At 36.3% G+C, this 26,332-nt stretch overlaps 2 long non-coding RNA genes and 1 pseudogene across 6 annotated transcripts in view; 1 reads left to right on the top strand and 2 right to left on the bottom strand.

Annotated features, from left to right (window-relative positions):
* Positions 1–24,361, bottom strand: part of LOC115118935 (zinc finger protein OZF-like) — a 34,691-nt pseudogene extending 10,330 nt beyond the window's left edge.
* Positions 1–26,332, top strand: part of LOC135560375 (uncharacterized) — a 295,196-nt gene that overhangs the window by 219,420 nt on the left and 49,444 nt on the right. The gene's annotated exons all lie outside the window — the stretch shown is intronic.
* LOC135560374 (uncharacterized) overlaps positions 1–26,332 on the bottom strand; it is a 300,103-nt gene that overhangs the window by 268,252 nt on the left and 5,519 nt on the right. For 3 of the 4 annotated variants that reach the window (XR_010458877.1, XR_010458875.1, XR_010458876.1), the window contains 3 exons: positions 25,585–25,961; positions 25,307–25,412; positions 25,017–25,125 (listed from right to left, as the gene is read on the bottom strand). This is a non-coding gene — a long non-coding RNA (uncharacterized LOC135560374). The remainder of the gene's footprint in view (positions 1–25,016; positions 25,126–25,306; positions 25,413–25,584; positions 25,962–26,332) is intronic. The other variant, XR_010458878.1, reaches the window with a different exon arrangement.

Below are 26,332 nucleotides of genomic sequence, written 5' to 3'. Positions count from 1 at the left end.
ATGTGTCTTTACCTATTCTAAACCATGTGAATGTGTCTTTACCTATTCTAAAACCATGTGAATGTGTCTTTACCTATTCTAAACCATGTGAATGTGTCTTTACCTATTCTAAACCATGTGAATGTGTCTTTACCTATTAAACCATGTGAATGTGTCTTTACCTATTCTAAACCATGTGAATGTGTCTTTACCTATTCTAAACCATGTGAATGTGTCTTTACCTATTCTAAAACCATGTGAATGTGTCTTTACCTATTCTAAACCATGTGAATGTGTCTTTACCTATTTAAACCATGTGAATGTGTCTTTACCTATTCTAAACCATGTGAATGTGTCTTTACCTATTCTAAAACCATGTGAATGTGTCTTTACCTATTCTAAACCATGTGAATGTGTCTTTACCTATTCTAAACCATGTGAATGTGTCTTTACCTATTCTAAACCATGTGAATGTGTCTTTACCTATTCTAAACCATGTGAATGTGTCTGTACCTTTAAACCATGTGAATGTGTCTTTACCATTCTAAACCATGTGAATGTGTGTGAATGTGTCTTTACCTATTCTAAACCATGTGAATGTGTCTTTACCTATTCTAAACCATGTGAATGTGTCTGTACCTATTCTAAACCATGTGAATGTGTCTTTACCTATTAAACCATGTGAATGTGTCTGTACCTATTCTAAACCATGTGAATGTGTCTTTACCTATTCTAAAACCATGTGAATGTGTCTTTACCTATTCTAAACCATGTGAATGTGTCTTTACCTATTCTAAACCATGTGAATGTGTCTGTACCTATTCTAAACCATGTGAATGTGTCTGTACCTATTCTAAACCATGTGAATGTTCTAAACCATGTGAATGTGTCTTTACCTATTCTAAACCATGTGAATGTGTCTTTACCTATTCTAAAACCATGTGAATGTGTCTTTACCTATTCTAAAACCATGTGAATGTGTCTTTACCTATTCTAAAACCATGTGAATGTGTCTTTACCTATTAAACCATGTGAATGTGTCTTTACCTATTAAACCATGTGAATGTGTCTTTACCTATTCTAAACCATGTGAATGTGTCTTTACCTATTCTAAACCATGTGAATGTGTCTTTACCTATTAAACCATGTGAATGTGTCTTTACCTATTAAACCATGTGAATGTGTCTTTACCTATTCTAAACCATGTGAATGTGTCTTTACCTATTCTAAACCATGTGAATGTGTCTTTACCTATTCTAAACCATGTGAATGTGTCTTTACCTATTCTAAACCATGTGAATGTGTCTTTACCTATTCTAAACCATGTGAATGTGTCTTTACCTATTCTAAAACCATGTGAATGTGTCTTTACCTATTCTAAAACCATGTGAATGTGTCTTTACCTATTCTAAAACCATGTGAATGTGTCTTTACCTATTCTAAAACCATGTGAATGTGTCTTTACCTATTCTAAACCATGTGAATGTGTCTTTACCTATTCTAAACCATGTGAATGTGTCTTTACCTATTCTAAACCATGTGAATGTGTCTTTACCTATTCTAAACCATGTGAATGTGTCTGTACCTATTCTAAACCATGTGAATGTGTCTTTACCTATTCTAAACCATGTGAATGTGTCTTTACCTATTCTAAACCATGTGAATGTGTCTTTACCTATTCTAAAACCATGTGAATGTGTCTTTACCTATTCTAAAACCATGTGAATGTGTCTTTACCTATTCTAAACCATGTGAATGTGTCTTTACCTATTCTAAAACCATGTGAATGTGTCTTTACCTATTCTAAACCATGTGAATGTGTCTTTACCTATTCTAAACCATGTGAATGTGTCTTTACCTATTCTAAACCATGTGAATGTGTCTGTACCTATTCTAAACCATGAATGTGTCTTTACCTATTCTAAACCATGTGAATGTGTCTTTACCTATTCTAAACCATGTGAATGTGTCTTTACCTATTCTAAACCATGTGAATGTGTCTTTACCTAAAACCATGTGAATGTGTCTTTACCTATTCTAAACCATGTGAATGTGTCTTTACCTATTTAAACCATGTGAATGTGTCTTTACCTATTAAACCATGTGAATGTGTCTTTACCTATTAAACCATGTGAATGTGTCTTTACCTATTCTAAACCATGTGAATGTGTCTTTACCTATTCTAAACCATGTGAATGTGTCTTTACCTATTCTAAACCATGTGAATGTGTCTTTACCTATTAAACCATGTGAATGTGTCTTTACCTATTAAACCATGTGAATGTGTCTTTACCTATTCTAAACCATGTGAATGTGTCTTTACCTATTAAACCATGTGAATTCTAAACCATGTGAATGTGTCTTTACCTATTAAACCATGTGAATGTGTCTTTACCTATTTCTAAACCATGTGAATGTGTCTTTACCTATTCTAAACCATGTGAATGTCTTTACCTATTCTAAACCATGTGAATGTGTCTTTACCTATTCTAAACCATGTGAATGTGTCTTTACCTATTCTAAACCATGTGAATGTGTCTTTACCTATTAAACCATGTGAATGTGTCTTTACCTATTCTAAACCATGTGAATGTGTCTTTACCTATTCTAAACCATGTGAATGTGTCTTTACCTATTCTAAAACCATGTGAATGTGTCTTTACCTATTCTAAAACCATGTGAATGTGTCTTTACCTATTCTAAAACCATGTGAATGTGTCTTTACCTATTCTAAACCATGTGAATGTGTCTTTACCTATTCTAAACCATGTGAATGTGTCTTTACCTATTCTAAACCATGTGAATGTGTCTTTACCTATTCTAAACCATGTGAATGTGTCTGTACCTATTCTAAACCATGTGAATGTGTCTTTACCTATTCTAAACCATGTGAATGTGTCTTTACCTATTCTAAAACCATGTGAATGTGTCTTTACCTATTCTAAACCATGTGAATGTGTCTTTACCTATTAAACCATGTGAATGTGTCTTTACCTATTAAACCATGTGAATGTGTCTTTACCTATTAAACCATGTGAATGTGTCTTTACCTATTAAACCATGTGAATGTGTAAACCTGTGAATGTGTCTTTACCTATTTAAACCATGTGAATGTGTCTTTACCTATTCTAAACCATGTGAATGTGTCTTTACCTATTAAACCATGTGAATGTGTCTTTACCTATTCTAAACCATGTGAATGTGTCTTTACCTATTCTAAACCATGTGAATGTGTCTTTACCTATTCTAAACCATGTGAATGTGTCTTTACCTATTCTAAACCATGTGAATGTGTCTTTACCTATTCTAAACCATGTGAATGTGTCTTTACCTATTAAACCATGTGAATGTGTCTTTACCTATTAAACCATGTGAATGTGTCTTTACCTATTAAACCATGTGAATGTGTCTTTACCTATTCTAAACCATGTGAATGTGTCTTTACCTATTAAACCATGTGAATGTGTCTTTACCTATTAAACCATGTGAATGTGTCTTTACCTATTCTAAACCATGTGAATGTGTCTTTACCTATTCTAAACCATGTGAATGTGTCTTTACCTATTCTAAACCATGTGAATGTGTCTTTACCTATTAAACCATGTGAATGTGTCTTTACCTATTCTAAACCATGTGAATGTGTCTTTACCTATTCTAAACCATGTGAATGTGTCTTTACCTATTCTAAACCATGTGAATGTGTCTTTACCTATTCTAAACCATGTGAATGTGTCTTTACCTATTCTAAACCATGTGAATGTGTCTTTACCTATTCTAAACCATGTGAATGTGTCTTTACCTATTCTAAAACCATGTGAATGTGTCTTTACCTATTCTAAAACCATGTGAATGTGTCTTTACCTATTCTAAAACCATGTGAATGTGTCTTTACCTATTCTAAAACCATGTGAATGTGTCTTTACCTATTCTAAACCATGTGAATGTGTCTTTACCTATTCTAAACCATGTGAATGTGTCTTTACCTATTCTAAACCATGTGAATGTGTCTTTACCTATTCTAAACCATGTGAATGTGTCTTTACCTATTCTAAACTAAACCATGTGAATGTGTCTTTACCTATTCTAAACCATGTGAATGTGTCTTTACCTATTCTAAACCATGTGAATGTGTCTTTACCTATTCTAAACCATGTGAATGTGTCTTTACCTATTTAAACCATGTGAATGTGTCTTTACCTATTTAAACCATGTGAATGTGAATGTGTCTTTACCTATTAAACCATGTGAATGTGTCTTTACCTATTAAACCATGTGAATGTGTCTTTACCTATTCTAAACCATGTGAATGTGTCTTTACCTATTCTAAACCATGTGAATGTGTCTTTACCTATTAAACCATGTGAATGTGTCTTTACCTATTAAACCATGTGAATGTGTCTTTACCTATTCTAAACCATGTGAATGTGTCTTTACCTATTCTAAACCATGTGAATGTGTCTTTACCTATTCTAAACCATGTGAATGTGTCTTTACCTATTTAAAACCATGTAAAACCATGTGAATGTGTCTTTACCTATTCTAAAACCATGTGAATGTGTCTTTACCTATTCTAAACCATGTGAATGTGTCTTTACCTATTCTAAACCATGTGAATGTGTCTTTACCTATTCTAAACCATGTGAATGTGTCTTTACCTATTCTAAACCATGTGAATGTGTCTTTACCTATTCTAAACCATGTGAATGTGTCTTTACCTATTCTAAACCATGTGAATGTGTCTGTACCTATTCTAAACCATGTGAATGTGTCTTTACCTATTCTAAACCATGTGAATGTGTCTTTACCTATTCTAAAACCATGTGAATGTGTCTTTACCTATTCTAAAACCATGTGAATGTGTCTTTACCTATTCTAAACCATGTGAATGTGTCTTTACCTATTCTAAACCATGTGAATGTGTCTTTACCTATTCTAAACCATGTGAATGTGTCTGTACCTATTCTAAACCATGTGAATGTGTCTGTACCTATTCTAAACCATGTGAATGTGTCTGTACCTATTCTAAACCATGTGAATGTGTCTTTACCTATTCTAAACCATGTGAATGTGTCTTTACCTATTCTAAACCATGTGAATGTGTCTTACCTATTCTAAACCATGTGAATGTGTCTTTACCTATTCTAAACCATGTGAATGTGTCTTTACCTATTCTAAAACCATGTGAATGTGTCTTTACCTATTTAAACCATGTGAATGTGTCTTTCTATTCTAAACCATGTGAATGTGTCTTTACCTATTCTAAACCATGTGAATGTGTCTTTACCTATTCTAAACCATGTGAATGTGTCTTTACCTATTCTAAACCATGTGAATGTGTCTTTACCTATTCTAAACCATGTGAATGTGTCTTTACCTATTAAACCATGAATGTGTCTTTACCTATTAAACCATGTGAATGTGTTTACCTATTAAACCTATTCTAAACCATGTGAATGTGTCTTTACCTATTAAACCATGTGAATGTGTCTTTACCTATTTAAACCATGTGAATGTGTCTTTACCTATTCTAAACCATGTGAATGTGTCTTTACCTATTCTAAACCATGTGAATGTGTCTTTACCTATTCTAAACCATGTGAATGTGTCTTTACCTATTCTAAACCATGTGAATGTGTCTTTTACCTATTCTAAACCATGTGAATGTGTCTTTCTATTACCTATGTGTCTTTACCTATTAAACCATGTGAATGTGTCTTTACCTATTCTAAACCATGTGAATGTGTAAACCATGTGAATGTGTCTTTACCTATTAAACCATGTGAATGTGTCTTTACCTATTCTAAACCATGTGAATGTGTCTTTACCTATTCTAAAACCATGTGAATGTGTCTTTACCTATTAAACCATGTGAATTACCTATTAAACCATGTGAATGTGTCTTTACCTATTAAACCATGTGAATGTGTCTTTACCTATTCTAAACCATGTGAATGTGTCTTTACCTATTCTAAACCATGTGAATGTGTCTTTACCTATTCTAAACCATGTGAATGTGTCTTTACCTATTAAACCATGTGAATGTGTCTTTACCTATTCTAAACCATGTGAATGTGTCTTTACCTATTCTAAACCATGTGAATGTGTCTTTACCTATTCTAAACCATGTGAATGTGTCTTTACCTATTCTAAACCATGTGAATGTGTCTTTACCTATTCTAAAACCATGTGAATGTGTCTTTACCTATTCTAAAACCATGTGAATGTGTCTTTACCTATTCTAAACCATGTGAATGTGTCTTTACCTATTCTAAACCATGTGAATGTGTCTTTACCTATTCTAAAACCATGTGAATGTGTCTTTACCTATTCTAAACCATGTGAATGTGTCTTTACCTATTCTAAACCATGTGAATGTGTCTTTACCTATTCTAAACCATGTGAATGTGTCTTTACCTATTCTAAACCATGTGAATGTGTCTTTACCTATTCTAAACCATGTGAATGTGTCTTTACCTATTCTAAACCATGTGAATGTGTCTTTACCTATTCTAAACCATGTGAATGTGTCTTTACCTATTCTAAACCATGTGAATGTGTCTTTACCTATTCTAAACCATGTGAATGTGTCTTTACCTATTAAACCATGTGAATGTGTCTTTACCTATTCTAAACCATGTGAATGTGTCTTTACCTATTAAACCATGTGAATGTGTCTTTACCTATTCTAAACCATGTGAATGTGTCTTTACCTATTCTAAACCATGTGAATGTGTCTTTACCTATTCTAAACCATGTGAATGTGTCTTTACCTATTCTAAACCATGTGAATGTGTCTTTACCTATTCTAAAACCATGTGAATGTGTCTTTACCTATTCTAAACCATGTGAATGTGTCTTTACCTATTCTAAACCATGTGAATGTGTCTTTACCTATTCTAAACCATGTGAATGTGTCTTTACCTATTCTAAAAATGTGTCTTTACCTATTCTAAACCATGTGAATGTGTCTTTACCTATTCTAAACCATGTGAATGTGTCTTTACCTATTCTAAACCATGTGAATGTGTCTTTACCTATTCTAAACCATGTGAATGTGTCTTTACCTATTCTAAACCATGTGAATGTGTCTTTACCTATTCTAAACCATGTGAATGTGTCTTTACCTATTCTAAAACCATGTGAATGTGTCTTTACCTATTCTAAACCATGTGAATGTGTCTTTACCTATTCTAAACCATGTGAATGTGTCTTTACCTATTAAACCATGTGAATGTGTCTGTACCTATTCTAAACCATGTGAATGTGTCTGTACCTATTCTAAACCATGTGAATGTGTCTGTACCTATTCTAAACCATGTGAATGTGTCTTTACCTATTCTAAACCATGTGAATGTGTCTTTACCTATTCTAAACCATGTGAATGTGTCTGTACCTATTCTAAACCATGTGAATGTGTCTGTACCTATTCTAAACCATGTGAATGTGTCTTTACCTATTCTAAACCATGTGAATGTGTCTTTACCTATTCTAAACCATGTGAATGTGTCTTTACCTATTCTAAACCATGTGAATGTGTCTTTACCTATTCTAAACCATGTGAATGTGTCTTTACCTATTAAACCTATGTGTCTTTTAAACCATGTGAATGTGTCTTTACCTATTAAACCATGTGAATGTGTCTTTACCTATCTAAACCTGTGAATGTGTCTTTACCTATTAAACCATGTGAATGTGTCTTTACCTATTAAACCATGTGAATGTGTCTTTACCTATTCTAAACCATGTGAATGTGTCTTTACCTATTAAACCATGTGAATGTGTCTATTACCATGTGAATGTGTCTTTACCTAAAAATGTGTCTTTACCTATTAAACCATGTGAATGTGTCTTTACCTATTCTAAACCATGTGAATGTGTCTTTACCTATTCTAAAACCATGTGAATGTGTCTTTACCTAAACCATGTGAATTCTAAACCATGTGAATGTGTCTTTACCTATTAAACCATGTGAATGTGTCTTTACCTATTTAAACCATGTGAATGTGTCTTTACCTATTCTAAACCATGTGAATGTGTCTTTACCTATTAAACCATGTGAATGTGTCTTTACCTATTAAACCATGTGAATGTGTCTTTTAAACCATGTGAATGTGTCTTTACCTATTCTAAACCATGTGAATGTGTCTTTACCTATTCTAAACCATGTGAATGTGTCTTTACCTATTCTAAAACCATGTGAATGTGTCTTTACCTATTCTAAACCATGTGAATGTGTCTTTACCTATTCTAAACCATGTGAATGTGTCTTTACCTATTCTAAAACCATGTGAATGTGTCTTTACCTATTCTAAACCATGTGAATGTGTCTTTACCTATTCTAAACCATGTGAATGTGTCTTTACCTATTCTAAACCATGTGAATGTGTCTTTACCTATTCTAAACCATGTGAATGTGTCTTTACCTATTCTAAACCATGTGAATGTGTCTTTACCTATTCTAAACCATGTGAATGTGTCTTTACCTATTCTAAAACCATGTGAATGTGTCTTTACCTATTCTAAACCATGTGAATGTGTCTTTACCTATTAAACCATGTGAATGTGTCTTTACCTATTAAACCATGTGAATGTGTCTTTACCTATTAAACCATGTGAATGTGTCTTTACCTATTAAACCATGTGAATGTGTCTTTACCTATTAAACCATGTGAATGTGTCTTTACCTATTAAACCATGTGAATGTGTCTTTACCTATTCTAAACCATGTGAATGTGTCTTTACCTATTCTAAACCATGTGAATGTGTCTTTACCTATTAAACCATGTGAATGTGTCTTTACCTATTCTAAACCATGTCTTTACCTATTCTAAACCATGTGAATGTGTCTTTACCTATTCTAAACCATGTGAATGTGTCTTTACCTATTCTAAACCATGTGAATGTGTCTTTACCTATTCTAAAACCATGTGAATGTGTCTTTACCTATTCTAAAACCATGTGAATGTGTCTTTACCTATTCTAAAACCATGTGAATGTGTCTTTACCTATTCTAAAACCATGTGAATGTGTCTTTACCTATTCTAAACCATGTGAATGTGTCTTTACCTATTCTAAACCATGTGAATGTGTCTTTACCTATTCTAAACCATGTGAATGTGTCTTTACCTATTCTAAACCATGTGAATGTGTCTTTACCTATTCTAAACCATGTGAATGTGTCTTTACCTATTCTAAACCATGTGAATGTGTCTTTACCTATTCTAAAACCATGTGAATGTGTCTTTACCTATTCTAAACCATGTGAATGTGTCTTTACCTATTCTAAACCATGTGAATGTGTCTTTACCTATTCTAAACCATGTGAATGTGTCTGTACCTATTCTAAACCATGTGAATGTGTCTTTACCTATTCTAAAACCATGTGAATGTGTCTTTACCTATTCTAAACCATGTGAATGTGTCTTTACCTATTCTAAACCATGTGAATGTGTCTTTACCTATTCTAAAACCATGTGAATGTGTCTTTACCTATTCTAAACCATGTGAATGTGTCTGTACCTATTCTAAACCATGTGAATGTGTCTTTACCTATTCTAAACCATGTGAATGTGTCTTTACCTATTCTAAACCATGTGAATGTGTCTTTACCTATTCTAAACCATGTGAATGTGTCTTTACCTATTCTAAACCATGTGAATGTGTCTTTACCTATTCTAAACCATGTGAATGTGTCTTTACCTATTCTAAACCATGTGAATGTGTCTTTACCTATTTAAACCATGTGAATGTGTCTTTACCTATTCTAAACCATGTGAATGTGTCTTTACCTATTCTAAACCATGTGAATGTGTCTTTACCTATTCTAAACCATGTGAATGTGTCTTTACCTATTCTAAACCATGTGAATGTGTCTTTACCTATTCTAAAACCATGTGAATGTGTCTTTACCTATTCTAAAACCATGTGAATGTGTCTTTACCTATTCTAAACCATGTGAATGTGTCTTTACCTATTCTAAAACCATGTGAATGTGTCTTTACCTATTCTAAACCATGTGAATGTGTCTTTACCTATTCTAAACCATGTGAATGTGTCTTTACCTATTCTAAAACCATGTGAATGTGTCTTTACCTATTCTAAACCATGTGAATGTGTCTGTACCTATTCTAAACCATGTGAATGTGTCTTTACCTATTCTAAACCATGTGAATGTGTCTTTACCTATTCTAAAACCATGTGAATGTGTCTTTACCTATTCTAAACCATGTGAATGTGTCTTTACCTATTCTAAACCATGTGAATGTGTCTTTACCTATTCTAAACCATGTGAATGTGTCTTTACCTATTCTAAACCATGTGAATGTGTCTGTACCTATTCTAAACCATGTGAATGTGTCTGTACCTATTCTAAACCATGTGAATGTGTCTTTACCTATTCTAAACCATGTGAATGTGTCTTTACCTATTCTAAAACCATGTGAATGTGTCTTTACCTATTCTAAACCATGTGAATGTGTCTGTACCTATTCTAAACCATGTGAATGTGTCTTTACCTATTCTAAACCATGTGAATGTGTCTTTACCTATTCTAAAACCATGTGAATGTGTCTTTACCTATTCTAAACCATGTGAATGTGTCTTTACCTATTAAACCATGTGAATGTGTCTTTACCTATTAAACCATGTGAATGTGTCTTTACCTATTAAACCATGTGAATGTGTCTTTACCTATTAAACCATGTGAATGTGTCTTTACCTATTAAACCATGTGAATGTGTCTTTACCTATTAAACCATGTGAATGTGTCTTTACCTATTAAACCATGTGAATGTGTCTTTACCTATTCTAAACCATGTGAATGTGTCTTTACCTATTCTAAACCATGTGAATGTGTCTTTACCTATTAAACCATGTGAATGTGTCTTTACCTATTCTAAACCATGTGAATGTGTCTTTACCTATTCTAAACCATGTGAATGTGTCTTTACCTATTAAACCATGTGAATGTGTCTTTACCTATTAAACCATGTATGTGTCTTTACCTATTAAACCATGTGAATGTGTCTTTACCTATTAAACCATGTGAATGTGTCTTTACCTATTCTAAACCATGTGAATGTGTCTTTACCTATTCTAAACCATGTGAATGTGTCTTTCTTTAAACCATGTGAATGTGTCTTTACCTATTAAACCATGTGAATGTGTCTTTACCTATTCTAAACCATGTGAATGTGTCTTTACCTATTAAACCATGTGAATGTGTCTTTACCTATTAAACCATGTGAATGTGTCTTTACCTATTCTAAACCATGTGAATGTGTCTTTACCTATTCTAAACCATGTGAATGTGTCTTTACCTATTCTAAACCATGTGAATGTGTCTTTACCTATTCTAAACCATGTGAATGTGTCTTTACCTATTAAACCATGTGAATGTGTCTTTACCTATTCTAAACCATGTGAATGTGTCTTTACCTATTCTAAACCATGTGAATGTGTCTTTACCTATTCTAAACCATGTGAATGTGTCTTTACCTATTCTAAACCATGTGAATGTGTCTTTACCTATTCTAAAACCATGTGAATGTGTCTTTACCTATTCTAAAACCATGTGAATGTGTCTTTACCTATTCTAAAACCATGTGAATGTGTCTTTACCTATTCTAAAACCATGTGAATGTGTCTTTACCTATTCTAAAACCATGTGAATGTGTCTTTACCTATTCTAAACCATGTGAATGTGTCTTTACCTATTCTAAAACCATGTGAATGTGTCTTTACCTATTCTAAACCATGTGAATGTGTCTTTACCTATTCTAAACCATGTGAATGTGTCTGTACCTATTCTAAACCATGTGAATGTGTCTTTACCTATTCTAAACCATGTGAATGTGTCTTTACCTATTCTAAACCATGTGAATGTGTCTTTACCTATTCTAAACCATGTGAATGTGTCTTTACCTATTCTAAACCATGTGAATGTGTCTTTACCTATTAAACCATGTGAATGTGTCTTTACCTATTAAACCATGTGAATGTGTCTTTACCTATTAAACCATGTGAATGTGTCTTTACCTATTAAACCATGTGAATGTGTCTTTACCTATTAAACCATGTGAATGTGTCTTTACCTATTAAACCATGTGAATGTGTCTTTACCTATTCTAAACCATGTGAATGTGTCTTTACCTATTAAACCATGTGAATGTGTCTTTACCTATTCTAAACCATGTGAATGTGTCTTTACCTATTCTAAACCATGTGAATGTGTCTTTACCTATTCTAAACCATGTGAATGTGTCTTTACCTATTCTAAACCATGTGAATGTGTCTTTACCTATTCTAAACCATGTGAATGTGTCTTTACCTATTCTAAAACCATGTGAATGTGTCTTTACCTATTCTAAACCATGTGAATGTGTCTTTACCTATTCTAAACCATGTGAATGTGTCTTTACCTATTCTAAACCATGTGAATGTGTCTTTACCTATTCTAAACCATGTGAATGTGTCTTTACCTATTCTAAACCATGTGAATGTGTCTTTACCTATTCTAAACCATGTGAATGTGTCTTTACCTATTCTAAACCATGTGAATGTGTCTGTACCTATTCTAAACCATGTGAATGTGTCTTTACCTATTCTAAACCATGTGAATGTGTCTTTACCTATTCTAAACCATGTGAATGTGTCTTTACCTATTCTAAACCATGTGAATGTGTCTTTACCTATTCTAAACCATGTGAATGTGTCTTTACCTATTCTAAACCATGTGAATGTGTCTGTACCTATTCTAAACCATGTGAATGTGTCTTTACCTATTCTAAACCATGTGAATGTGTCTTTACCTATTCTAAACCATGTGAATGTGTCTTTACCTATTCTAAACCATGTGAATGTGTCTGTACCTATTCTAAACCATGTGAATGTGTCTTTACCTATTCTAAACCATGTGAATGTGTCTTTACCTATTCTAAACCATGTGAATGTGTCTTTACCTATTCTAAACCATGTGAATGTGTCTTTACCTATTCTAAACCATGTGAATGTGTCTTTACCTATTAAACCATGTGAATGTGTCTTTACCTATTAAACCATGTGAATGTGTCTTTACCTATTAAACCATGTGAATGTGTCTTTACCTATTCTAAACCATGTGAATGTGTCTTTACCTATTAAACCATGTGAATGTGTCTTTACCTATTAAACCATGTGAATGTGTCTTTACCTATTAAACCATGTGAATGTGTCTTTACCTATTAAACCATGTGAATGTGTCTTTACCTATTAAACCATGTGAATGTGTCTTTACCTATTAAACCATGTGAATGTGTCTTTACCTATTAAACCATGTGAATGTGTCTTTACCTATTAAACCATGTGAATGTGTCTTTACCTATTCTAAACCATGTGAATGTGTCTTTACCTATTCTAAACCATGTGAATGTGTCTTTACCTATTCTAAACCATGTGAATGTGTCTTTACCTATTCTAAACCATGTGAATGTGTCTTTACCTATTAAACCATGTGAATGTGTCTTTACCTATTAAACCATGTGAATGTGTCTTTACCTATTAAACCATGTGAATGTGTCTTTACCTATTAAACCATGTGAATGTGTCTTTACCTATTAAACCATGTGAATGTGTCTTTACCTATTAAACCATGTGAATGTGTCTTTACCTATTAAACCATGTGAATAGTCTTTACCTATTCTAAACCATGTGAATGTGTCTTTACCTATTCTAAACCATGTGAATGTGTCTTTACCTATTTAAACCATGTGAATGTGTCTTTACCTATTTAAACCATGTGAATGTGTCTTTACCTATTCTAAACCATGTGAATGTGTCTTTACCTATTAAACCATGTGAATGTGTCTTTACCTATTAAACCATGTGAATGTGTCTTTACCTATTTAAACCATGTGAATGTGTCTTTACCTATTTAAACCATGTGAATGTGTCTTTACCTATTCTAAACCATGTGAATGTGTCTTTACCTATTCTAAACCATGTGAATGTGTCTTTACCTATTTAAACCATGTGAATGTGTCTTTACCTATTAAACCATGTGAATGTGTCTTTACCTATTCTAAACCATGTGAATGTGTCTTTACCTATTAAACCATGTGAATGTGTCTTTACCTATTAAACCATGTGAATGTGTCTTTACCTATTAAACCATGTGAATGTGTCTTTACCTATTCTAAACCATGTGAATGTGTCTTTACCTATTCTAAACCATGTGAATGTGTCTTTACCTATTCTAAACCATGTGAATGTGTCTTTACCTATTAAACCATGTGAATGTGTCTTTACCTATTCTAAACCATGTGAATGTGTCTTTACCTATTCTAAACCATGTGAATGTGTCTTTACCTATTCTAAACCATGTGAATGTGTCTTTACCTATTCTAAACCATGTGAATGTGTCTTTACCTATTCTAAACCATGTGAATGTGTCTTTACCTATTCTAAAACCATGTGAATGTGTCTTTACCTATTCTAAACCATGTGAATGTGTCTTTACCTATTCTAAACCATGTGAATGTGTCTTTACCTATTCTAAACCATGTGAATGTGTCTTTACCTATTCTAAACCATGTGAATGTGTCTTTACCTATTAAACCATGTGAATGTGTCTTTACCTATTCTAAACCATGTGAATGTGTCTTTACCTATTCTAAACCATGTGAATGTGTCTTTACCTATTCTAAACCATGTGAATGTGTCTTTACCTATTCTAAACCATGTGAATGTGTCTTTACCTATTCTAAACCATGTGAATGTGTCTTTACCTATTCTAAACCATGTGAATGTGTCTTTACCTATTCTAAACCATGTGAATGTGTCTTTACCTATTCTAAACCATGTGAATGTGTCTTTACCTATTAAACCATGTGAATGTGTCTTTACCTATTAAACCATGTGAATGTGTCTTTACCTATTCTAAACCATGTGAATGTGTCTTTACCTATTCTAAACCATGTGAATGTGTCTTTACCTATTAAACCATGTGAATGTGTCTTTACCTATTTAAACCATGTGAATGTGTCTTTACCTATTCTAAACCATGTGAATGTGTCTTTACCTATTCTAAACCATGTGAATGTGTCTTTACCTATTCTAAACCATGTGAATGTGTCTTTACCTATTCTAAACCATGTGAATGTGTCTTTACCTATTCTAAACCATGTGAATGTGTCTTTACCTATTCTAAACCATGTGAATGTGTCTTTACCTATTCTAAACCATGTGAATGTGTCTTTACCTATTCTAAACCATGTGAATGTGTCTTTACCTATTCTAAACCATGTGAATGTGTCTTTACCTATTCTAAACCATGTGAATGTGTCTTTACCTATTCTAAACCATGTGAATGTGTCTTTACCTATTCTAAACCATGTGAATGTGTCTTTACCTATTTAAACCATGTGAATGTGTCTTTACCTATTCTAAACCATGTGAATGTGTCTTTACCTATTCTAAACCATGTGAATGTGTCTGTACCTATTTAAACCATGTGAATGTGTCTTTACCTATTCTAAACCATGTGAATGTGTCTTTACCTATTCTAAACCATGTGAATGTGTCTTTACCTATTCTAAACCATGTGAATGTGTCTTTACCTATTCTAAACCATGTGAATGTGTCTTTACCTATTCTAAACCATGTGAATGTGTCTTTACCTATTCTAAACCATGTGAATGTGTCTGTACCTATTCTAAACCATGTGAATGTGTCTGTACCTATTCTAAACCATGTGAATGTGTCTTTACCTATTCTAAAACCATGTGAATGTGTCTGTACCTATTCTAAACCATGTGAATGTGTCTTTACCTATTCTAAACCATGTGAATGTGTCTTTACCTATTCTAAACCATGTGAATGTGTCTTTACCTATTCTAAAACCATGTGAATGTGTCTTTACCTATTCTAAACCATGTGAATGTGTCTTTACCTATTAAACCATGTGAATGTGTCTTTACCTATTAAACCATGTGAATGTGTCTTTACCTATTAAACCATGTGAATGTGTCTTTACCTATTCTAAACCATGTGAATGTGTCTTTACCTATTAAACCATGTGAATGTGTCTTTACCTATTAAACCATGTGAATGTGTCTTTACCTATTAAACCATGTGAATGTGTCTTTACCTATTAAACCATGTGAATGTGTCTTTACCTATTCTAAACCATGTGAATGTGTCTTTACCTATTAAACCATGTGAATGTGTCTTTACCTATTAAACCATGTGAATGTGTCTTTACCTATTAAACCATGTGAATGTGTCTTTACCTATTCTAAACCATGTGAATGTGTCTTTACCTATTCTAAACCATGTGAATGTGTCTTTACCTATTAAACCATGTGAATGTGTCTTTACCTATTAAACCATGTGAATGTGTCTTTACCTATTAAACCATGTGAATGTGTCTTTACCTATTAAACCATGTGAATGTGTCTTTACCTATTAAACCATGTGAATGTGTCTTTACCTATTCTAAACCATGTGAATGTGTCTTTACCTATTAAACCATGTGAATGTGTCTTTACCTATTCTAAACCATGTGAATGTGTCTTTACCTATTCTAAACCATGTGAATGTGTCTTTACCTATTCTAAACCATGTGAATGTGTCTTTACCTATTCTAAACCATGTGAATGTGTCTTTACCTATTAAACCATGTGAATGTGTCTTTACCTATTCTAAACCATGTGAATGTGTCTTTACCTATTAAACCATGTGAATGTGTCTTTACCTATTAAACCATGTGAATGTGTCTTTACCTATTCTAAACCATGTGAATGTGTCTTTACCTATTAAACCATGTGAATGTGTCTTTACCTATTCTAAACCATGTGAATGTGTCTGTACCTATTTAAACCATGTGAATGTGTCTTTACCTATTAAACCATGTGAATGTGTCTTTACCTATTAAACCATGTGAATGTGTCTTTACCTATTCTAAACCATGTGAATGTGTCTTTACCTATTCTAAACCATGTGAATGTGTCTTACCTATTAAACCATGTGAATGTGTCTTTACCTATTAAACCATGTGAATGTGTCTTTACCTATTAAACCATGTGAATGTGTCTTTACCTATTAAACCATGTGAATGTGTCTTTACCTATTAAACCATGTGAATGTGTCTTTACCTATTCTAAACCATGTGAATGTGTCTTTACCTATTAAACCATGTGAATGTGTCTTTACCTATTAAACCATGTGAATGTGTCTTTACCTATTCTAAACCATGTGAATGTGTCTTTACCTATTCTAAACCATGTGAATGTGTCTTTACCTATTCTAAACCATGTGAATGTGTCTTTACCTATTCTAAACCATGTGAATGTGTCTTTACCTATTCTAAACCATGTGAATGTGTCTTTACCTATTCTAAACCATGTGAATGTGTCTTACCTATTCTAAACCATGTGAATGTGTCTTTACCTATTCTAAACCATGTGAATGTGTCTTTACCTATTCTAAACCATGTGAATGTGTCTTTACCTATTCTAAACCATGTGAATGTGTCTTTACCTATTCTAAACCAAACCTAAACCATGTGAATGTGTCTTTACCTATTCTAAACCATGTGAATGTGTCTTTACCTATTAAACCATGTGAATGTGTCTTTACCTATTCTAAACCATGTGAATGTGTCTTTACCTATTCTAAACCATGTGAATGTGTCTTTACCTATTCTAAACCATGTGAATGTGTCTTTACCTATTAAACCATGTGAATGTGTCTGTACCTATTCTAAACCATGTGAATGTGTCTTTACCTATTCTAAACCATGTGAATGTGTCTTTACCTATTCTAAACCATGTGAATGTGTCTTTACCTATTCTAAACCATGTGAATGTGTCTTTACCTATTCTAAACCATGTGAATGTGTCTTTACCTATTCTAAACCATGTGAATGTGTCTTTACCTATTCTAAACCATGTGAATGTGTCTTTACCTATTCTAAACCATGTGAATGTGTCTTTACCTATTCTAAACCATGTGAATGTGTCTTTACCTATTCTAAACCATGTGAATGTGTCTTTGCCTATTCTAAACCATGTGAATGTGTCTTTACCTATTCTAAACCATGTGAATGTGTATTTATCTATTCTAAACCATGTGAATGTGTATTTACCTATTCTAAACCATGTGAATGTGTCTTTGCCTATTCTAAACCATGTGAATGTGTCTTTACCTATTCTAAACCATGTGAATGTGTATTTATCTATTCTAAACCATGTGAATGTGTATTTACCTATTCTAAACCATGTGAAGGGATGGCGTGATTAATGGGGAACCAATTACTTTGTCCCTACAATGTCTGTGGGCAAGTCACTCCCTCATTTTTCTATTGGGGGGGAGGTGTATGGCAGTGTCTGGAACCATTGCATGTCCCCTCTGATGTTGCACTTATCTTGGGATATTGTATGACCTAAGAGGCTCACTCCCTTCAGTGAGCTTGTCCAGGAGTGGGGTCAAGGGAGGTTTTACTTGAGATGGGAGTATCTAGAGTTGACAATTGATCTATGCCATTGGATGAGTTGGTGTTTTTGTACTATGAAGTACCAGGAATGAGATTAGAACCTCGTCTTAGAGACCAAACTGAACGATAATTTATAGCGAATGCTATCTGGCCATGGGATACTCCTCTCTCAAGTAAAAGTCTTTCTTTGTGAACAGTTCCTATTATCTGTGGTTTGTCATGTCGACTAGGGGGGTGGATCTTTGCTATAAAAGATCTCCGTTGCCGTTATGTTGACACTCAACAATTCATTAGAGATGGTGAATTGTTGAAAGTCAAATGCTATTGCAAAGCTTAATTATTATTAAAAAGGTGTAAGTTTAAGTATAACTCTGATTGGTGTGTGAAGTGAAGTCTCTCTCTTCTTGGTAAAATACAGAAATGAATCCTACCACACGTCTCCCCACCCAGGGAGGAGAGAAACCGTTAGCCTTGCAGTAGGTCTGTGGTAGGTTACGTTACAATGTGGCAAAATATGATAAGCAATGTAATGGAGTAGACTTGTAAATAGCATTGACAGTGTTTGAGAAGAGAGGCATTTATAAGAGGTATGGTAGATGGTATGACCAATGTAATGTGTTGGAGTAGACTTGTAAATAGCATTGACAGTGTTAGAGAAGAGGAGCATTTATAAGAGGTATGGTAGATGGTAGGACCAATGTAATGTGTTGGAGTAGACTTGTAAATAGCATTGATAGTGTTAGAGAAGAGGGGCATTTATAAGAGGTATGGTAGATGGGGGGTGGCTTTGATAGGATATAACAGAGTGCTGTGGGGGGTGGCTTTGATAGGATATAACAGAGTGCTGTGGGGGGCTTTGATAGGATATAACAGAGTGCTGTGGGGGGCTTTGATAGGATATAACAGAGTGCTGTGGGGGGGCTTTGATAGGATATAACAGAGTGCTGTGGGGGGCTTTGATAGGATATAACAGAGTGCTGTGGGGGGCTTTGATAGGATATAACAGAGTGCTGTGGGGGGCTTTGATAGGATATAACAGAGTGCTGTGGGGGGGCTTTGATAGGATATAACAGAGTGCTGTGGGGGCTTTGATAGGGGGCTTTGATAGGATATAACAGAGTGCTGTGGGGGCTTTGATAGGATATAACAGAGTGCTGTGGGGGGGCTTTGATAGGATATAACAGAGTGCTGGGGGGCTTTGATAGGATATAACAGAGTGCTGTGGGGGCTTTGATAGGATATAACAGAGTGCTGTGGGGGCTTTGATAGGATATAACAGAGTGCTGTGGGGGGCTTTGATAGGATATAACAGAGTGCTGTGGGGGGGCTTTGATAGGATATAACAGAGTGCTGTGGGGGGCTTTGATAGGATATAACAGAGTGCTGTGGGGGCTTTGATAGGATATAACAGAGTGCTGTGGGGGGGGGCTTTGATAGGATATAACAGAGTGCTGTGGGGGGCTTTGATAGGATATAACAGAGTGCTGTGGGGGGCTTTGATGTGAGTGCTGTGGGGGCTTTGATAGGATATAACAGAGTGCTGTGGGGGCTTTGATAGGATATAACAGAGTGCTGTGGGGGGGGCTTTGATAGGATATAACAGAGTGCTGTGGTGGGGGGGGCTTTGATAGGATATAACAGAGTGCTGTGGGGGGGCTTTGATAGGATATAACAGAGTGCTGTGGGGGGCTTTGATAGGATATAACAGAGTGCTGTGGGGGGCTTTGATAGGATATAACAGAGGGGGCTTTGATAGGATATAACAGAGTGCTGTGCTTTGATGGATATAACAGAGTGCTGTGGGGGGCTTTGATAGGATATAACAGAGTGCTGTGGGGGGGGCTTTGATAGGATATAACAGAGTGCTGTGGGGGCTTTGATAGGATATAACAGAGTGCTGTGGGGGGCTTTGATAGGATATAACAGAGTGCTGTGGGGGGGCTTTGATAGGATATAACAGAGTGCTGTGGGGGCTTTGATAGGATATAACAGAGTGCTGTGGGGGGCTTTGATAGGATATAACAGAGTGCTGTAACAGGGGGGGCTTTGATAGGATATAACAGAGTGCTGTGGGGGCTTTGATAGGATATAACAGAGTGCTGTGGGGAGTGCTGTTTTGATAGGATATAACAGAGTGCTGTGGGGGCTTTGATAGGCTAACAGAGTGGTGGGGGGCTTTGATAGGATATAACAGAGTGCTGTGCTAGGATATGTGTGGGGGGCTTTGATAGGATATAACAGAGTGCTGTGGGGGGGCTTTGATAGGATATAACAGAGTGCTGTGGGGGGCTTTGATAGGATATAACAGAGTGCTTGGGGGGGCTTTGATAGGATATAACAGAGTGCTGTGGGGGCTTTGATAGGATATAACAGAGTGCTGTGGGGGCTTTGATAGGATATAACAGAGTGCTGTGGGGGGCTTTGATAGGATATAACAGAGTGCTGTGGGGGGCTTTGATAGGATATAACAGAGTGCTGTGGGGGGGGCTTTGATAGGATATAACAGAGTGCTGCTTTGATAGGATATAACAGAGTGCTGGGGGGCTTTGATAGGATATAACAGAGTGCTGTGGGGGGCTTTGATAGGATATAACAGAGTGCTGTGGGGGGGGATATAACAGAGTGCTGTGGTGGGGGGCTTTGATAGGATATAACAGAGTGCTGTGGGGGGGGCTTTGATAGGATATAACAGAGTGCTGTGGGGGCTTTGATAGGATATAACAGAGTGCTGTGGGGGGGCTTTGATAGGATATAAAGTGCAGAGTGCTGATATAACAGGGGGGCTTTGATAGGATATAACAGAGTGCTGTGGGGGGCTTTGATAGGATATAACAGAGTGCTGGGGGGCTTTTAGGCTGGCTGTGGGGGGGCTTTGATAGGATATAACAGAGTGCTGTGGGGGCTTTGATAGGATATAACAGAGTGCTGTGGGGGGGGCTTTGATAGGATATAACAGAGTGCTGTGGGGGCTTTGATAGGATATAACAGAGTGCTGTGGGGGGCTTTGATAGGATATAACAGAGTGCTGTGGGGGCTTTGATAGGATATAACAGAGTGCTGTGGGGGCTTTGATAGGATATAACAGAGTGCTGTGGGGGGGGGCTTTGATAGGATATAACAGAGTGCTGTGGGGGGCTTTGATAGGATATAACAGAGTGCTGTGGGGGGGCTTTGATAGGATGCAGAGTGCTGTGGGGGGCTTTGATAGGATATAACAGAGTGCTGTGGGAACATTAGATATAACAGAGTTAGTGGGGGGGCTTTGATAGGATATAACAGAGTGCTGTGGGGGGCTTTGATAGGATATAACAGAGTGCTGTGGGGGCTTTGATAGGATATAACAGAGTGCTGTGGGGGGGGCTTTGATAGGATATAACAGAGTGCTGTGGGGGGGCTTTGATAGGATATAACAGAGTGCTGTGGGGGGGGCTTTGATAGGATATAACAGAGTGCTGTGGGGGGCTTTGATAGGATATAACAGAGTGCTGTAGTTAGCAGGATATAACAGAGTGCTTGGGGGCAGCTTTGATAGGATATAACAAGTGCTGTGGGGGGCAGATACATATAACAGAGTGCTGTTAGCTTTGAACATGTCACAGAACATTAGCAGGCTAGGATATAGCAACTGTCACTTTGAACATATAACAGAGTGCTAGTTAGCTTTGATAGGATATAACAGAACTTGGGGGGGCTTTGATAGGATATAACAGAGTGCATGTGGGGGGGCTTTGATAGGATTAACAGAGTGCTGTTAGCTTTGATAGGATATAACAGAGTGCTGTGGGGGGGCTTTGATAGGATATAACAGAGTGCTGTGGGCTTGATATAACAGAGTGCTGAAAAGGACTTTATAGGATATAACAGAGTGCTGTGGGGGGGCTTTGATAGGATATAACAGAGTGCTGTGGGGGGGCTTTGATAGGATATAACAGAGTTTGGGGGCTTTGATAGGATATAACAGAGTGCTTGGGGGTTATAGGATATAACATTATAGGGCTTTGATAGATTTACAGAGTCCTCTTTGTTAGATATAACAGTATGGGGGGCTTTGATAGGTCCCCTGGGGGCTTTGATAGGATATAACAGGTGCGCGAACCAGGATATAACAGAGTGCTGTGGGGGCTTTGATAGGATATAACAACAGTCATATAACAGAGTGCATCGTTACTTTGATAGGATATAACAGAAAAGCTTTGATAGGGAACAGAGTGCTGTGGGGGCTTTCAAGGTATAACAGAGTGCTGTGGAGTGGGTGACTTTGTCACCGATTGAAACAGAGTGCTGTCACAGAGGTGGGGGGCTTTGTTATAACAGAGTCCTGTTACACTAGTAGCAAAAAACTATATACCAGTAACATTGGTTTACAAACCAGTTCACAGAACATTCTAGTTAGCAACATGCAGGGCTAGTTACATGTCACAGAACATTATAGGCAACATCCGCATTAGGCTTGCAAACATGTCACAGAACATTAGCAGGCTAGTTGATGAACAAGGCTAGTTATCAACTAGCTGAAAAAATACACATAGTATTTGAGGAACTGGCTAACTTGGCATTGGGATTTGGTTTCGATGGTTATATATTACTAGGGAATGAAAACCCACTCTATGTTAGTTTATGCTAAGTTTGGGACCCTCTGCCCCCCCACAACAGTCACCCACACATCGTTACCCATCGCCCCACAAAAGCCGCGGGAACCACTACTTGTCTCAGAGCCAGATTGAAACTAAGCTAGGTTTCACATCCGTTAGAGTAAAAAAACGCTGCAAATTTCCATAATTATGCTACAGCAGATCCGCATTTTACTTTAGGGAAAACGAATTGATTGGAGTAACCCCCACAACACAACACACACAACAGGGATTTCCAAGACTATTTATAATAGCTACAGCCCCCATATTGGGGAAAACAGCAGTTAAACTAACAGACAACAAAGCCCCCCCCACCCACAGCACTCTCTCTCTCACACATGCACAGTACCTGTAGTTAAATAATTATACACTTAGTTAATTTCCTCTTTCTTCGAGTGCTGGATTTTCACCCACAGCGGCCAATCCACCATTCATTCTGATCTTAACTCCAACCCTTCGATGTCCACAGATATCTGTGGCCAACAGATGCATATCTGTATTCCCAGTCATGTAAAATCTATCGATTAGGGCCTAATGAATTTATTTAAATTGACAGATTTCCTCACATGAACTTCAACTCTGTAAAATCTATTCAATTGTTGCATGTCGCGTTCGTATTTTTTGTTCTGTATACTTGGATTTGTTAACCAGCTTCAAAAAACTATTTTGTTGGTTATTGAAAATATATTTCACAGTGGTTTAGATGGTACAATGATTCTCTATACTGTGCGTGCTTCTTTTGTCACATAAACTGAAATTAGGTAAAATATTATATTTTTTTGCAACAAGGAAATGGCGGAGCGATTTTTGCCAATGGCCACCAACTTTCAGCATGCGGCTTCACAGTGAAATGGTTGCTTACGAACCTTCCCAACGAGTTTAAAAATAACAAATACATTATTTTCACGTACAAAAACAGCACAAATGTCAATAGCATTTCGCTACATCCGCAATAATAGTGTATGTTACCCATAGCATTTGTTTTGACCGTTAAACGGATGCTGTGTAAAAGCAGGAAGTTGGCTACAAAGGCCCCTTGTCTTAAATGTATATCAACCTACCTTATTCATTGTAGATTCTTCCGTTATTGTCGATTACAGAGATCCGGCGAAAGTTGGGAATATATATAACCAGATGGGAATATTTATGTCTAGTCTATTGATATTGTAGATTAGGGAGGTAGAGGTCTGAGACGTTATATTTCAACACGTGGCTCTCTGCCCAAAATCACAAGACAAAAGAGCCGAGGCTCCGCCTTCACTTCCGATGTTGTGCAGAAAAGCCCCCCTGCCAGAATTCTACGCACTCAATTCTTCATTCACTCAATTCTTCATTCAATTTTTTCAGATCTTCATTCAATTCTTCATCTGCTTCAACATTTGCCACTTTTTTTTTGTTCTTCACTCAGTTGTCAGTTAAGCCTCTATTTCACTGATCTTAGAAGCAGAAATAATTGTACATGTGTGTTCTTCAAGGCAGCTGTCAGTGATCACTGCGTTTCATTTTATTTATTTTTTTTAATGGCGGTTTGATCGCGGGAAGGGGGGCACTAGTAATGTCTGCAGTTTTCGGTTTGGCTATTTGTTTCAAGTGTATTAGTCTATTAAAATACGTCTCTTCGCCAAAATGCGTCATCTCTCCCGTGTCAACTAGTAGTTGTTCTGAAATGTTTATTGCTTGCCTACATTTGACTCCCTCCTCTGTTTAATATAACACACATACATTAATTATTCATTTCGGTTGCCTATCCTGACATGAAGTTTGATCTGTAGAAAGTATTTGACTCTAGTGACAAAATTAAGGAAATTTTCTTCGATTTTCTTGCCTACCGAAATTCATGTATTTTAGTGGCCATCTAGTCAGAATGTGGATCAAAGATAACCTTGAAAGATCCATATAAATGTTTTTTATATACAATTATATGAAATTGAACATACCAGTGTTTTGGAGGGGAGTGACTGCTATTTCTGCTATTTCTCTCATGATGTTAACATCTTTGTCCATATTTGAAAAGACAATCGACACCTTCAGAACACATTCAGCAAACTGGGGGAACAATTTGATGGGCATTTCAGTTTTCCCAACAAAATTATGTTACAATTTAAGATTATAATTAGCAAGTATTCAATGACACAGCTATAATATAATTTGACAGTTCTGTTTTAGCCTTTAGTCAGTACACTTTCACTAGGTTATAATTGTACATTATTTATACTCTCATACTTACTTTCAAGGCAAAGACCCCACAAGAAGTAACATCTTGTTGGCGTGGGTGAGGAAGGGCACCACACGCCCATCTGAAGATACTACACCCCTTCTCTCTCAGGAAGGATCTGAACGTATATGTTAATAAAAAAAACAGCATTTTGAAACACTTTATTGATTAAAATATAGAGATGAATAACTGAGGGGAATCTGAGAATGCAGGGACTCCAACAGGGTGTGAGTTGAAGTCGTCAAATCTGGAGCTGACAAGGGCTGGGATGTAAATGATGTGTGTTTTACCTGGGGTTATCTAACATCTGAGAGCGGGCAGGCAATCCTTAGGGATGGAATGTAAATGACGTGATCATCTGGGATGATGTAAGAATGAGAACAGGCAGGCAATCCTTAGGGATGGAATGTAAATGACGTGATCATCTGGGATGATGTAACAATGAGAACAGGCAGGCAATCCTTAGGGATGGAATGTAAATGACGTGATCATCTGGGATGATGTAACAATGAGAACGGGCAGGCAATCCTTAGGGCTAGAATGTAAATGACATGTGATTGTCTGGGATGATGTAACAATGAGAACAGGCAGGCATTCCCTCGGATGAAGAGCATCTCTGTGTTGCTGATTATGTGCTGTCATCCAGGTGGAAATGTCACCTGTACATCTGATGTAGGAAAAGAGATAAGTTGAGTATCCTGTGAATATGTATAATATGTATTTTGTGTATATATAAATATACATGTGATCACATGGGGATGATGTGTGTACATATGTAAACATGTGTGTGTGTGTGTGTCCTGTATATATATGGTGGAGGTTGGGGTGTGATTTGTGGTGGAGGGCTGATGGGATGGTGGAGGTGCTGGGGTGTCCTATGGAGGGCTGATGGGGATGGTGGAGGTGCTGGGGTTGTCCTATGGAGGGCTGATGGGGGGGTGCTGAGGGTGTCCTGTGGAGGGCTGATGGGTGGGGGATGGTGGAGGTGCTGGGGTGTCCTATGGAGGGCTGATGGTGGAGGTGCTGGGGTGTCCTGGG

The sequence above is a fragment of the Oncorhynchus nerka genome, linkage group LG15 (assembly GCF_034236695.1).
Source record: "Oncorhynchus nerka isolate Pitt River linkage group LG15, Oner_Uvic_2.0, whole genome shotgun sequence".
Lineage (NCBI taxonomy): Eukaryota > Metazoa > Chordata > Actinopteri > Salmoniformes > Salmonidae > Oncorhynchus > Oncorhynchus nerka.
The sequence above is the reverse complement of the archived record's forward strand: the minus strand, read 5'-3'. Positions and strand labels throughout refer to the sequence as shown.